Here is a 16,648-nt window from a genome sequence, read left to right on the forward strand (position 1 = left end):
ACTTGAGGTGTCTACTGTACATGGTCCATACAGGAGGGCAGGTATTACTACAGCCCTGTAGACCATGAGCTTGGTGGCAGATTTGAGGGCCTGGTCTTAGAACACTCTTTTCCTCAGGCGGCCAAAGGCTGCACTGGCACACTAGAGGTGGTGTTGAATCTCGTCATCAATGTCTGCTCTTGTTGATAAGAGGCTCCCGAGGTATGGGAAATGGTCCACATTGTCCAGGGCCACTCCATGGATCTTGATGTCTGGGAGGCAGTGCTGTGCGGCGAGGTCAGGCTGGTGGAGGACCTTTGTCTTCCGGATGCTTAGCGTAAGACCCATGCTTTCATACGCCTCAGTAAATACGTTGACTATGTCCTGGAGTTCAGCCTCTGTATGTGCGCAGACGCAGGCATTGTCCGTGTACTATAGCTCGACGACAGAGGTTGGGGTGGTCTTGGACCTGGCCTGGAGACGGCGAATGTTGAACAGGTCCCACTGGTTCTGTAGTTTAGTTCCACTCCAGCGGGGAGCTTGTTGACTGTGAGTTGGAGCATGGCAGCGAGGAAGATTGAGAAGAGGATTGGGGCAAAGACGCAGCTCTGTTTGACCCCGGTCCGGATGTAAATTGGGTCTGTAATGGATCCGTTGGTAAGGATCACAGCCTGCATGTTGTCGTGGAGCAGGCAGAGGATGTTGATGAACTTTTGGGGGCATCCGAAACGGAAGAGGACGCTCCATAGATCCTCGCAGTTGACAGTGTCAAACGCCTTCGTAAGGTCGAAGAAGGCCATGTATAAGGGCTAGCGCTGTTCTCTGCATTGTTCCTGTAGCTGTCGCGCTGCAAAAATCATATCCGTTGTGCCCCGTAGGGGACAAAATCTGCACTGTGACTCCGGGAGGAGCTCCTCGGCCACAGGGAGAAGACGGTTGAAGAGGACTCGAGCAACAACTTTCCTAGTTGCTGATAGCAGGGAGATTCCTCTGTAGTTGCCGCAGTCGGACTTGTCCCCTTTTTTAAAGATGGTCACGATCACTGCATCTCTGAGATCTCCTGGCATGCTCTCCTCCCTCCAGATGAGAAAGATGAGGTCATGTATTCATGCCAACAGTGCCTCTCCGCCATACTTTAGTGCCTCAGCAGGGATTCCATCTGCTCCCGTAGCCTTGTTGTTCTTAAGCTGCCTTATGGCTTTTTCGACCTCGTGCAGTGTTGGGGTCTCACAGAGGTGGTGGCGGGTAGCATGCTGCGGGATGGAGTCGAGAACACTCGAGTCAAAGGCAGAGTCTCGATTGAGGAGATCTTCAAAGTGCTCCTTCCAGCGGGCCCTGACTGCCTCAGTGTCCTTGATGAGTGTTTCTCCGTTCTTGGCCAGGAGTGGGGTGGGGCCTTGGGAGTTTGGATCGTAGGTGGCCTTGACTGCGATGAAGAATCCTCGCACATCATGGCTGTCGGCCAGCTGCTGAATCTCCTGTGCTTTCTCCATCCACCATCTGTTCTTTAGGTCCCGGGTTTTTGTTGGATCTCAGCCTTGAGCCGTCTATAATGCTGCTTTGCTGCTCCTGAGTTGGGTTGTTGCTTAAGGCTCAGAAATGCTCTGCGCTTGCGATCTATTAGCTTTTGGATCTCCTGATCATTCTCATCAAACCAGTCCTAGTGTTTCCTGGTTGAGTGACCGGGCGTCTCTTCACAGGCACTGATTATGGAGGCCTGGAGGGCAGACCAAGTGCTGTGGGAATTCTGTGTCTCAGGGTTATCAAGGCACACTAGGTTAGCTGTGAGGCGCTGACCGTATAGGGCTCTCTTTGATGGGTCTTTAAGTGCCCTGGCGTTGACGTTTTGCGGCACTGCTTCTGCTGCCCCCTCCGCTTTGAGGTTATCTTGATGTCAATGATGGATTGGATTAGGCGGTGGTCTGTCCAGCAGTCATTAGCTCCTATCATGGCGCGGGTGATGTGCACAGCCTTGCAATCCCTGGCTCGGACGATGACATAATCGAGCAGGTGCCAGTGTTTGGAGCGAGGGTGTTGCCACGATGCCTTGTATTTGTCCCACTGGCGGAACAAGGTGTTGGTAATGAAAAGTCCATGTTCTAGACATTTTGTCAGGAGTAGGGCCCGGCAGGAGTTGGCTTTCCCTACCCCCTCTCTGCCAATCATGCCTCCCCAGAGCCTTGGTCCAAACATGGACAAAGGAGCTGAATTCCAGAGGTGAGATGAGAGTGACCGCCCTTGATATAAAGGCAGCACTTGACCGAGGATGGCACCAAGGAACCCTAGTAAAACTGGTCAATGCAAATCAGGCTGGAGTCATACCTAGCACAAAGGAAGATGGTTGTGGTGGTTGGAGGTCAATCACAGCCCAGGACATCATTGCAGAAGTTCCTCCGGGCAGGGTCCTAAGCCCAATCATCTTCAGCTGCTTCATCAATGACCTTCACTCCATCACTCCATCATGCTTGACAAATCTTCTAGAATCTTTTGAGGATGTAACTAGTAGAGTGGACAAGGGAGAATCAGTGGATGCAGTGTATTTGGACTTTCAAAAGGCTTTTGACAAGATCCCACGCAAGAGATTGGTGTGCAAAATTAAAGCGCATGGTATTGGGGGTAATGTATTGACGTTGGCAGACAGAAACCAGAGGGTCGGGATAAACGGGTCCTTTTCAGAATGGCAGGCAGTGACTAGTGGGGTGCCGCAGGGCTCAGTGCTGGGACCCCAGCAATTTACAATATACATCAATGATTTAGATGAAGGAATTGAAAGTAATATCTCCAAGTTTGCAGATGACACTAAGCTGGGTGGCGGTGTGAGCTCTGAGGAGGATGCTAAGAGGCTGCAGGGTGACTTGGACAGGTTAGGTGAGTGGGCAAATGTGTGGCAGATGCAGTATCATGTGGATAAATGTGAGGTTATCCACTTTGGTGGCAAAAACATGAATGCAGAATATTATCTGAATGGCGGCAGATTAGGAAAAGGGGAAGTGCAACGAGACCTGGGTGTCATGGTGCATCAGTCATTGAAAGCTGGCATGCAGGTGCAGCAGGCGGTGAAGAAGGCAAATGGTATGTTGGCCTTCATAGCTAGGGGATTTGAGTATAGGAGCAGGGAGGTCTTGCTACAGCTGTACAGGGTCTTGGTGAGTCCTCACCTGGAATATTGTGTTCAGTTTTGGTCTCCTAACCTGAGGAAAGACATTCTTGCTATTGAGGGAGTGCAGCGAAGGTTCACCAAACTGATTCCCGGGATGGCAGGACTGAAATATGAGGAGAGACTGGATCGACTGGGCCTGTATTCACTGGAGTTTAGAAGGATAAGAGGGGATCTCATAGAAACATATAAAATTCTGACAGGACTGGACAGTTTAGATGCAGCAAGAATGTTCCCGATGTTGGAGGAGTCCAGAACCAGGGGTCACAGTCTAAGGATAAGGAGTAAGCCATTTCGGACCGAGATGAGGAGAAACTTCTTCACTCAGAGTGGAATTCTCTTCCGCAGAGAGTTGTTGATGCCAGTTCGTTAGATATATTCCAAGAGGGAATTGGATTTGGCCCTTACGGCTAAAGGGATCAAGGGGTATGGAGAGAAAGCAGGAAAGGGGTACTGAGGTGAATGATCAGCCATGATCTTATTGAATGGTGCACCTATTTTCTATGTTTCTATAAGGTCAGAAGTGGGGATGTTTGCTGATGACTGCACAGTGTTCAGTGCCATTCCCAACTCCTCAGATAATAGAGCAGTCCATGCTCGCATGCAGCAAGACCTGGACGACATTCAGGCTTGGGCTGATAAGTGACAAGTAACATTCGCACCACACAAGTGCCAGGCAATGACTATCTCCAACAAGCAAGAGTGTAACCACTGCCACTTGACCTTCAACGGCATTACCATAGCCGAATCCCCCACCATCAATATCCTGGGGGTCACCATTGACTAGGAACTTAACTGGACCAGCCACATAAATACTGTGGCAACAAGAGCAGGTCAGAAGCTGATTATTCTGCGGCAAGTGTCTCACCTCCTGACTCCCAAAGCCTTTCCACCATCTACAAGGCACAAATCAGGAGTGTGATGGAATACTCTCCACTTGCCTGGATGAGTGCAGCTCCAACAACACTCAAGAAGCTCGACATCATCCAGGACAAAGCAGTCCGCTTGATTGGCACCCCATCCACCACCTTAAACATTCACCTCCTCCATCACTGATGTACCGTGGCTGCAGTATGTATCCCAGGAATGAATTTTCTTTTTAAACTGATGAGATACCACAATCATCTGCACTGTCCAGCAGCTGCCACATAAGATTGTTAACACTGTTGAACATACCCAGGCTATGAGGACAGGTTGCATAAACTTGGCCTGTATTTGCTTGAATTTACAAGTTTGAGGGGTGATCTGATCGACGTTTTTAAACTTTAAGGGATTCAATAAGGAATACAGAGAAAACGATTTCCTCTGGTGTGGGAATCCAGAACAAGGGGGCATAATCTTAGAGCTAGGCCATTCAGAAATGATGTCTGCACCAGTTTTTCGTACAAAGGGTCGTGAAAATCTAGAACTCGCTTCCCCAAAAGGCTGTAAATGCTGGGGAAAATTGAAATTTTCAAGACCGAGATTAAGATTTTTGTTGCATAAGGACATCAAGGGTTATAGAGCAATGGTGGAGAAATAAATTTGAGGGACAGATCAGCGATTACCTAATTGAATAGCAGAACAGACTCGAGGGGCTGAATAGCCTACCTCTGTTCCTATGTCCTGAAGCAGGCGAACCACATTCTGCCACCTTGTTTTAACCAATACATTTTCTTTCAACTTCAACTAGTGGGGTGCCATAGGAATCAGTGCTGGGACCCCAACTATTTACAATCTATATTAATGACTTGGAAGAAGGGACTTAGTGTAACGTAGCCAAGTTTGCAGACGATACAAAGATGGGAGGAAAAGCAATGTGTGAGGAGGACACAAAAAATCTGCAAAAGGATATAGACAGGCTAAGTGAGTGGGCAAAAATTTGGCAGATGGAGTATAATGTTCGAAAGTGTGAGGTTATGCACTTTGTCAGAAAAAAAATCAAAGAGCAAGTTATTATTTAAATGGAGAAAAATTGCAAAGTGCTGCAGTGCAACGGGATCTGGGGGTACTTGTGCATGAAACACAAAAGGTTAGTATGCAGGTACAGCAAGTGATCAGGAAGGCCAATGGAATCTTGGCCTTTATTGCAAAGGGGATGGAGTATAAAAGCAGGGAAGTCTTGCTACAGCTATATTGGTAAGGCCACACCTGGAATACTGCGTGCAGTTTTGGTTTCCATATTGAAGAAAGGATATACTTGCTTTGGAGGCAGTGCAGAGAAGGTTCACTAGGTTGATTCCGGAGATGAGGGGGTTGACTTATGAGGAAAGGTTGAGTAGGTTGGGCTTCTACTCATTGGAATTCAGAAGAATGAGAGGGTGATCTTATCAAAACGTATAAGATTATGAGGGGGCTTGACAAGGTGGATGCAGGGAGGATGTTTCCACTGATAGGGGAGACTAGAAATAGGGGGCATAATCTTAGAATAAGGGGCCGCCCATTTAAAACTGAGATGAGGAGGAATTTCTTCTCTCAAAGGGTTGTAAATCTGTGGAATTCGCTGTCTCAGAGAGCTGTGGAAGCTGGATCACTGAATAAATTTAAGACAGAGATAGACATTTTCTTAACAGATAAGGGAATAAGGGATTATGGGGAGCGGGCATGGAAGTGGATCTGAGTGCATGATCGGATCAGCCATGATCGTATTAAATGGCAGAGCAGGCTCGAGAGGATGTAAGGCCTACTCCTGCTCCTATTTCTTATGTTCTTATGTTCAAACACAGGTTAAAACATTAATATTTTGCTTTACACTTTCTGTCATGGTTCCTTAATGGGAGAGATAGAAACACATTGATTTGACCAGAAATAATGGCCCCAAATTTCCACACGCTACAAAACGGGCACCCCTCCGAGCTGGGTGCCCGTTTTTCATGCCGAAAACGGCGCCGGAAAAAAACCGCGGGATTCTGGAGCGCCCTGCAGCTCCATGTCTGCTTGGCGTGGCGCCCAGGGGGGCGGAGCCTACCACTCGCACCAATTTTGTAAGTGGGAGGGGGCGGGTACCATTTAAATTAGTTTTTTTCCTGCCGGCAACCCTGCGCGTGCACGTCGGAGCGTTCGCGCACGCGCAGTGTGAAGGAAACATTGGCACTCGGCCATTTTTGTAGTTCTTTGTAGCTGTTTAATTTTTGAACATTTTTTAATAAAAGCACATTGCCCTTCCATGATCAGCACTGAGGCTTCTTGCAGCAGTGAGAAGGCTGCAGGAAGCCTCAAAACATTGAGGCAGCCATTTCCCGACGGCCTCACCCCCTGCCGTCGGGAACGAACGGCTGCCTCATCTTGTGAGGCTTCCTGCAGCATTCTCACTGTCTCCTTCCCCCCCCCCCCCGCCCGCCGTCGGGAACGGCTGCCTCCTCCCCCTGCCGTCGGGAACGAACGGCTGCCTCAACTTGTGAGGCTTCCTGCAGCATTCTCCCTGGCTGAAGCACTTTCACACAGGTAGGGTTTATTTAATCTTTTCTTTGCTTATAAATGTTTATTCAGGTTGGATTTATTTGTATAATATTTGTATAAGTATAAATAAGGATTTATTATAGAATTTAATGACTTCCCTTCTCCCCCCCACCTCCCCCCCCACCTCGTTCTGGACGCCTAATTTGTAACCTGCGCCTGATTTTTTAATGTGTAGGCAAGGTTTTTTCAGTTATACAAAAATCTTCACTTGCTCCATTCTAAGTTAGTTTGGAGTACGTTTTCACTGTGGAAACTTTGAAATGAGGCGTCAGTGGCCGGACACGCCCCCTTTTGAAGAAAAAATTCTGTTCCAAAGTGAAACTGTTCTAACTGACTAGAACTGCAGAAAAAAAAATGTGGAGAATTGCGATTTCTAAGATAGTCTGTTCTCCACCAGTTTCTCCTAAAAATCAGGTGCAAATCATGTGGAAACTTGGGGCCAATTCAACTTAAAGATCCTTTCTTCACAGAGACCTGACTACAGTGGGTCAGTCAGCATCTGTGGAGAAGTCAGACCAGGGTTGAACTACTGGAACATTGTCTATTCTCAGTGTAGGGGCAGGTCACCAGCTGATACCCTTCAGACACTACAGATTCTTTAATTAATTCAATAGAGAAAAGTTGAATATGGAATTTTGTCCAAAATTTAGAGGAACCAAATAATTCAAAAGCACCTCAGTGTAGATGGTGTGATGAATTCCAAATTCAATTCCTTCTCTTTCAGTTTTCCAGATAGCACATGCAGCCAGGGACATGGTAGAACATGCTTTAATAGCACCCATTTCCTTATTTGAAGGCATGCTCATTTCTCAAACATTTCCCCATCATCCTGAAAGCTTATTAGCAAACCTTAAAAGTTAATTTTAATGCAGCCCTGAAACTATTGATTCAAGGAGCATGTCACAAGGTCATTTAGATTTCCTGCTACCTAACTCTTTGGCATTCTGAATGTTAACAGAAATATAAATAAATGTCACCAGTGTCAGAATGCAGCCTTACTACCAACTGCTTACAACTGGAATACAGCTCCTGCTCCTTCCTGAACTAATCATTTTAAAACAGGTTTAAAATCAGTTACAGCAGTATAATGGTTATGGTACTGGACTTGCGTCCCAGAGGCTGTGAGTTCAAATCCCATCATGGCAAGTTGTGAAAATGATAATTCGTGGACCAGAAAAAGTGACCACAAAACCTGATGGATTGTCACAAAAACCCAGCTGAATGATCGGCCACCCAATGCCCAGTCCAGCCTGTGGATCACCCCAGTCCCACACCATGCGATTCAACCTTTTTGCCAGTCTTACTACAACAATTTGCATTTATATAGCGCCTTTAATGTAGATTCATAGAAAGGTTACAACACAGGAGACGGTCATTTGGCCCATTGAGCCTGAGTCAGTTCTCTGCAAGAGCACTTCAGCTGGTCTCACTTCCCTGCCCTTTCCCGTAGGCCTGCATTTTTTTTCCTTCAGGTACTTATCCAATTCCCTTTTGAAAGGCACGATTGAATCTGCCTCCACCACCCTTTCAGACAATGCATTTCACATCTTAACCACTCACTGTGTAAAAAACACTTTTCCTCATGTCGTCTTTCCTCATGTCCAATGTAGTATTGCTTTACAACTGAATCTCGTGAGCAATCCTTAGAGATGGGCAATGATGGCTTGCCAGTGTTGTTCACATGCCTAGAACAGTGTTGTCCAATAGAAATCGCTGACTAGTCACAGATGTACATTGTTTTAGTCACGTACACTGCTTTTAACAGGGAAAAGTGTATATTTACCTCACAAACATCTACAACAATTCAGTAACCAAGAAAGAAAAGCACTGAACAATAAAAGAATTACTAGCACCTTTTTATTTTCCTCTCACCATTTTACCAACACGCAAAAAAGGTAACGTTTACATGCACACACGGTGAATATGAGTATCAGGCTGGGACCACTGTTGTTCACAATTTATATTAACGATTTAGATTTTTGAATCAAAAATTTGCGGAAGACACCAAATTGGGGGGGATAGTCAATACTAAGGAGGACTGCAAGAAATTACAAATGGACTTGCAGAATGGGCATATAATTGGCAAATGAAATTCAACACAGATAAATGTGAGGTATTACATTTTGGTAGGAAGAATAGGGAGGTCACTTAATATTTGGAGGGTACGAGTCTAGGTGGGGTAGAGGAACAAAGGGATCTCGGGGTACAAATACAAAAATCACTAAAAGTTGCGACACAGGTTAGCAAGGCCATAAAAAAATCCAACCAAGCACTAGGGTTTATTTCTAGAGGTATTGGGCTCAAATTTGGCCAATACAGATTTCTGTGGTGCGCCACTTTTGTACAACTCCAAGGGCGCCAAAAATCTTCGGGCCGAGTTTGGCCACTCCCCAGCCTCTCCTCGATGGTGGCGTAACGTGGCAACTGGATTCGGGGGCGGAGCCAGTTCCCGGCGTTGAAAACAGTGCCTGGACCTCTGCACATGCACGCTAAAGTGCGCGCGCATGCACAGTAGCTCCTCGCCCCCAGAATCTGTGAGAGTGTGCTGCAGGCTGTGTGGGAGGGGTCGAAGCACGCCGCCCCTATCCCTGGCCAAATGGGCTCCCTCATTGGCGGCCCGCTGCCTTCCCGGGCCGTGTTTTAGTAGGACTTCTATTTTTAATTTGTTATTGATTGATTGATTGATCGCTTATTACTTTGGTCTTGGTGCTTTAGGTGCAGGGTTCCTTCTATTTTTTATTTGTTAATTAATTGCTTATTACTTTTTATGCTTTGTTTAGTGCTTTGTAAGTCTTGGTGCTAGGTGCAGGTCATCTCAGCTTCTTTGTATTTTTTATTTGCTAGTGAATGCTTATTTTTGTGCTTTGTTTAGTGCTTGGTGCTTTCGAATATATTTACCTGCGCTGATTTCTTAACTCTCCGCAAGGGTTTTCTGTGCCACATATGCTAGCCTAAGTTAGTTTGGAGCAACTATTAGCTCTCCAAACTTGCTTAAATGGCCAAAACGGGCGTAGGTGGCTGATAATGCCCACTTTTGAAAAAAAAAACTAAACTTAAAAAAAATCCTAACTCACTTACACTGGTGCAAATTAAATTTGCAGAATGGTGATTTTTAAGATACTCCAGAAAAATCAAGTTGCTCCAAAAAAAAGAGGAACTCCTGGCCAAATTTGGGCCCATAGAATTGAAAAGTAGGGAAGTTATGCTCAATAGAAATCGAATCTCGGTTAGACCATACTTGGGAGTACTGCGTACAGTTCTGGTCACCATATTATAAAAAGGATATAGTGCCACTGGAGAGGGTGCAGAGAAGATTTACAAAGATGATACCAGAAATGCGAGGGTATACATATCAGGAAAGGATGAACAGGCTGGGTCTCTTCTTTTGAAAAAGGAAGGCTGAGGGGTGATCTAATAAAAGTCTTTAAAATTATGAAAGGTTTTGATAGAGTGGATACAGAGAGAATGTTTTCATTTGTGGGGAATAACATAACTAAAGGCCATCAATATAAGATAGTCACCAAGAAATCTAATAGGGAATTCAGAAGAAACTTCTTTACCAAAGTGTGGTGAGAATGTGGAACTCGCTACCACAGGGAGTGGTTGAAGCGAATAGTATAGATGCATTTAAGGGCTAGAGAAGCATATGAGGGAGAAGGGAATAGAGGGCTATGCTGATAGATTTTGATGAGGAAAGACGGGCGGAGGCTCGAGTGGAGCATAAACACTGGCCATGGACTGGTTGGGCAGAATGGCGTGTTTCTGTGCCGTATATCCTTTGTCATCATCATAGGCAGTCCCTCGAAATGAGGATGACGTGTTTCCACACCAAAAACAGATGAGTTCACAGGTGTTTCAATGAAGGACCTAATATTCCAGGTCCTGAACTACATCCTGAAGGGTGGAAGATGCCTGTGCGTGGATTTTTTTAACGTGTGGTGGTCGTTGCACACCAGCCACCACACTGGCTTGACAGAGCTAGGTCTTGGTCCAGTGGCAAGGGTTAGCCAAGACGACTGGAGATCTGCTCTGCTGCACGGACCTAGTGCTCACACATATCACAGTGTGGGCTGGTCCGTGCTGTCCCTGAGCCCCTGGCCCCGAACTCACGCCTCTCCTGGGCCCCAATCACATCTCTTCACAGTCTCTCGCTGCTCCTGCTGTACCTGCCCATGCTGCAATCACTGACCTGGACCTTGATGACGCCACTCTTCGCTGCCGTCACCCTCCTGCACCAGCTCGCGCTGCTCCCTGAAGTGGCATGCCTCCACGCTGCTCCCGGGCCATCGCACCTCCGCTCCTTTTATGGCCCCAGCCTGCTGCTGGTGTTCTCACGCAGGTCAGGGCCTCCATGCTGCTCCCGGGCTGCCGCAACTCCGCTCCTTTTATGCCTATATTATTATGACTAATTCTTTATGATCTTTTATCTCTATCCACAATTTCTGTCTTTCTGTTGCCATTCTATTATCGAATAAGTACAGCTATTCCATCTCCCCCTTTTCCCTCTCTACCTTTTTTAGCCATCACTCAGTAATCCATACTATATCTGGTTCCTCGCAACATATTATTGCCTGCAGTTCCCCTGTTTTATTACAGGCACTCTGTTCTAGGAACACAGTTTCAAGATGGATTGCCCTCACTTCATAACGAGTCCTCAATCAGCTCATTTTATCATCTCATCCTTGATATATTAATGATCCTTTGTAATATTATGTAGTATTACGATCACATGACCAACAGCAGTATCTATTACACAATTTTATTTATTCATCAGAAATGCGATTAGCCATGTCTTGATTCCCAATTAACAACATGTGGCTCGTGACTAACATATTGGAGAGCACTGCCCTAGAACAGTTAGTGACGGGGATTATGATGTAGACTGGCACTGTGACAAGTTATTGAAATAGAAACATAGAAACATAGAAAATAGGTGCAGGAGCAGGCCATTCAGCCCTTCTAGCCTGCACCGCCATTCAATGAGTTCATGGCTGAACATGAAACTTCAGTACCCCCTTCCTGCATTCTCGCCATAACCCTTGATCCCCAGAGTAGTAAGGACTTCATCTAACTCCCTTTTGAATATATTTAGTGAATTGGCCTCAACTACTTTCTGTGGTAGAGAATTCCACAGGTTCACCACTCTCTGGGTGAAGAAGTTTCTCCTCATCTCGGTCCTAAATGGCTTACCCCTTATCCTCAGACTGTGACCCCTGGTTCTGGACTTCCCCAACATTGGGAACATTCTTCCTGCATCTAACCTGTCTAAACCCGTCAGAATTTTAAAAGTTTCTATCAGGTCCCCTCTCATTCTTCTGAACTCCAGTGAATACAAGCCCAGTTGATCCAGTCTTTCTTGATAGGTCAGTCCCGCCATCCCGGGAATCAGTCTGGTGAATCTTCGCTGCACTCCCTCAATAGCAAGAATGTCCTTCCTCAAGTTAGGAGACCAAAACTGTACACAATACTCCAGGTGTGGCCTCACCAAGGCCCTGTACAACTGTAGCAACACCTCCCTGCCCCTGTACTCAAATCCCCTCGCTATGAAGGCCAACATGCCATTTGCTTTCTTAACCGCCTGCTGTACCTGCATGCCAACCTTCAATGACTGATGTACCATGACACCCAGGTCTCGTTGCACCTTCCCTTTTCCTAATCGGTCACCATTCAGATAATAGTCTGTCTCTCTGTTTTTACCACCAAAGTGGATAACCTCACATTTATCCACATTATACTTCATCTGCCATGCATTTGCCCACTCACCTAACCTATCCAAGTCACTCTGCAGCCTAATAGCATCCTCCTCGCAGCTCACACTGCCACCCAACTTAGTGTCATCCGCAAATTTGGAGATACTGCATTTAATCCCCTCGTCTAAATCATTAATGTACAATGTAAACAGCTGGGGCCCCAGCACAGAACCTTGCGGCACCCCACTAGTCACTGCCTGCCATTCTGAAAAGTACCCGTTTACTCCTACTCTTTGCTTCCTGTCTGACAACCAGTTCTCAATCCACGTCAGCACACTACCCCCAATCCCATGTGCTTTAACTTTGCACATTAATCTCTTGTGTGGGACCTTGTCGAAAGCCTTCTGAAAGTCCAAATATACCACATCAACTGGTTCTCCTTTGTCCACTTTACTGGAAACATCCTCAAAAAATTCCAGAAGATTTGTCAAGCATGATTTCCCTTTCACAAATCCATGCTGACTTGGACCTATCATGTCACCATTTTCCAGATGCACTGCTATGACATCCTTAATAATTGATTCCATCATTTTACCCACTACTGAGGTCAGGCTGACCGATATATAATTCCCTGTTTTCTCTCTCCCTCCTTTTTTAAAAAGTGGGGTTACATTGGCTACCCTCCACTCCATAGGAACTGATCCAGAGTCAATGGAATGTTGGAAAATGACTGTCAATGCATCCGCTATTTCCAAGGCCACCTCCTTAAGTACTCTGGGATGCAGTCCATCAGGCCCTGGGGATTTATCGGCCTTCAATCCCATCAATTTCCCCAACACAATTTCCCGACTAATAAAGATTTCCCTCAGTTCCCCCTCCTTACTAGACCCTCTGACCCCTTTTATATCCGGAAGGTTGTTTGTATCCTCCTTAGTGAATACCGAACCAAAGTACTTGTTCAATTGGTCTGCCATTTCTTTGTTCCCCGTTATGACTTCCCCTGATTCTGACTGCAGGGGACCTACGTTTGTCTTTACTAACCTTTTTCTCTTTACATACCTATAGAAACTTTTGCAATCCACCTTAATGTTCCCTGCAAGCTTCTTCTCGTACTCTATTTTCCCTGCCCTAATCAAACCCTTTGTCCTCCTCTGCTGAGTTCTAAATTTCTCCCAGTCCCCGGGTTCGCTGCTATTTCTGGCCAATTTGTATGCCACTTCCTTGGCTTTAATGCTATCCCTGATTTCCCTTGATAGCCACGGTTGAGCCACCTTCCCTTTTTTATTTTTACGCCAGACAGGAATGTACAATTGTTGTAATTCATCCATGCGGTCTCTAAATGTCTGCCATTGCCCATCCACAGTCAACCCCCTAAGTATCATTCGCCAATCTATCTTAGCCAATTCACGCCTCATACCTTCAAAGTTACCCTTCTTTAAGTTCTGGACTATGGTCTCTGAATTTACTGTTTCATTCTCCATCCTAATGCAGAATTCCACCATATTATGGTCACTCTTCCCCAAGGGGCCTCGCACAATGAGATTGCTAATTAATCCTCTCTCATTACACAACACCCAGTCTAAGATGGCCTCCCCCCTAGTTGGTTCCTCAACATATTGGTCTAGAAAACCATCCCTTATGCACTCCAGGAAATCCTCCTCCACCGTATTGCTTCCAGTTTGGCTAGCCCAATCTATGTGCATATTAAAGTCACCCATTATAACTGCTACACCTTTATTGCATGCACCCCTAATTTCCTGTTTGATGCCCTCCCCAACATCCCTATTACTGTTTGGAGGTCTGTACACAACTCCCACTAACGTTTTTTGCCTTTTGGTGTTCTGCAGCTCTACCCATATAGATTCCACATCATCCAAGCTAATGTCTTTCCTAACTATTGCATTAATCTCCTCTTTAACCAACAATGCTACCCCACCTCCTTTTCCTTTTATTCTATCCTTCCTGAATGTTGAATACCCCTGAATGTTGAGTTCCCAGCCCTGATCATCCTGGAGCCACGTCTCCGTAATCCCAATCACATCATATTTATTAACATCTATTTGCACAATTAATTCATCCACCTTATTGCGGATACTCCTTGCATTAAGACACAAAGCCTTCAGGCTTGTTTTTTTAACACCCTTTGTCCTTTTAGAATTTTGCTGTACAGTGGCCCTTTTTGTTCTTTGCCTTGGGTTTCTCCGCCCTCCACTTTTCCTCATCTCCTTTCTGTCTTTTGCTTTTGCCTCCTTTTTGTTTCCCTCTGTCTCCCTGCATTGGTTCCCATCCCCCTGCCATATTAGTTTAAATCCTCCCCAACAGCACTAGCAAACACTCCCCCTAGGACATTGGTTCCGGTCCTGCCCAGGTGCAGACCGTCCGGTTTGTACTGGTCCCACCTCTCCCAGAACCGGTCCCAATGCCCCAGGAATTTGAATCCCTCCCTGCTGCACCACTGCTCAAGCCACGTATTCATCTGCGCTATCCTACGATTCCTACTCTGACTATCACGTGGCACTGGTAGCAATCCCGAGATTACTACTTTTGAGGTCCTACTTTTTAATTTAGCTCCTAGCTCCTTAAATTCGTTTCGTAAGACCTCATCCCTTTTTTTACCTATGTCGTTGGTACCAATGTGCACCACGACAACTGGCTGTTCTCCCACCCATTTCAGAATGTCCTGCACCCGCTCCGAGACATCCTTGACCCTTGCACCAGGGAGGCAACATACCATCCTGGAGTCTCGGTCGCGGCCGCAGAAACGCCTATCTATTCCCCTCACCATTGAATCCCCTATCACTATTGCTGTCCCACTCTTTGTATAATACATAGAACATAAATAATAATGAAGTATTAACTGAATAGTGTTGAAAATAGAATTGGTTTCACTGTACGTAACTAAATAAATTGCGTAGAGGCAATAAAATAATAAAATTGTATTTAAATATCTGTAATCGTGCACAAGTGACAAAAATCCATTTGACACTCTGAACTGCCAAACATCGAGCTGTCTATTCCAGCAAGAACGTACTCCCTGCAGTCACAACCCTATAATGATGATGATAACTTACATAATAGTGAGAAAGAAAGAGAATGGCCTTGAAATTCCAGCCTCCTTGGGTCCTTACGGAGTGTGTACGGACCTGGGAAGGCATCGCAAAAGGCGGTTTTCAGCGCATGCGTCGAAAACCGGCTTTTCAAATCTGTCAAGTTTTAGCTTGACAGATCACATGCATCTCAGCAGCAAGGACATTCGCATGGGCAAAATTGCCCTATTTGCCCACCTCTTGACCAGCGAATCTTTAAAACTCTTGCGCCTGGTAAAAGCAGCCGCATAGCTACTTTTACCAGCGTAAGAGTTTTAAAACATATAAAAAACATATAAAAATAAAATTTAAAACCACATTTTTCTGCTAAAAACCCTGCCCACTAAGGTAAGTTTATTTTAAACCCTAATTATAAAACTTTTTTAAAAATCGGAAAAATATATATTTTTTTGTAACACATATATTAACTTTAATTTAAATTAATGTTAAATATGTAATTTTTTCCCCTATTTTTTTATTTGTATTGGTGTTGCGGGCGTAGGGGGTTCTCATTCAGAATAATGAGAATTCCTACTTACGGAGTTTCCATTATTATAATGAGAATACTTTACCTGAATTGGCTGTCCAGTGCCATGTGACTGCAGCTGTGCCCTGTGCATCTGCAAGACGTGAACGTGCTCCGACACACAGGGAGAGGAGGCCTCCGACCGGGATCGCTGGAGGGCGCAGCACCTCAAGGTAGGTGCGGCTCATTTTTTATTATTTTCTGCCGAGCGCCCACGGGAAGCCCAGCACCAGGATTTCAGGCCTAATGTAAATGCCAGTCTTTCTTTCTACATAGACATAGTAGTAGCCAGAAGACACATTAATCTAGAGACAGTGACTCATCCCAGTTTGTCTGAAGTGCCCAGAATATGTGCATTTCCACTAGTTTCATGCAGATATCATGGGTTTCACCATCATCGGCAGTCCCTCGGAATCGAGGAGGACTTGCTTCCACTCCCAAAGTGAGTTCTTTGATGGTTGAACAGTCTGATATGAGAGCCACAGACCCTGTTACAGGTGGGACAGACATTCATCGAGGGAAGGGGTCGGTGGGGCTGGTTTGCCGTGCGCTCCTTCCGCTGCCTGCGCTTGGCCTCTCATGCTCTTTGCGTTGAGACTCGAAGAGCTCAATGCCCTCCCGGATGGACTTTCTCCACCTCGGGCGGTCTACGGCCAGGGTCTCCCAGGTGTCAGTGGTGATGTCGCACTTTACCAGGGAGGCTTTGAGGGTGTCCTTATCAAGTTTCCGCTGTCCTCCTTTGGCTCGTTTACCATGAAGGAACTCCGCATAA

General features: G+C 45.9%; 1 protein-coding gene and 1 long non-coding RNA gene across 4 annotated transcripts in view; one reads left to right on the plus strand and one right to left on the minus strand.

Annotated features, from left to right (window-relative positions):
* The window catches only part of bbs9 (Bardet-Biedl syndrome 9), an 852,590-nt gene that overhangs the window by 401,111 nt on the left and 434,831 nt on the right, over positions 1-16,648 (minus strand). The gene's annotated exons all lie outside the window — the stretch shown is intronic.
* Positions 1-16,648, plus strand: part of LOC139272990 (uncharacterized) — a 142,004-nt gene that overhangs the window by 116,319 nt on the left and 9,037 nt on the right. The gene's annotated exons all lie outside the window — the stretch shown is intronic.

Source organism: Pristiophorus japonicus, chromosome 1 (assembly GCF_044704955.1).
Source record: "Pristiophorus japonicus isolate sPriJap1 chromosome 1, sPriJap1.hap1, whole genome shotgun sequence".
Lineage (NCBI taxonomy): Eukaryota > Metazoa > Chordata > Chondrichthyes > Pristiophoridae > Pristiophorus > Pristiophorus japonicus.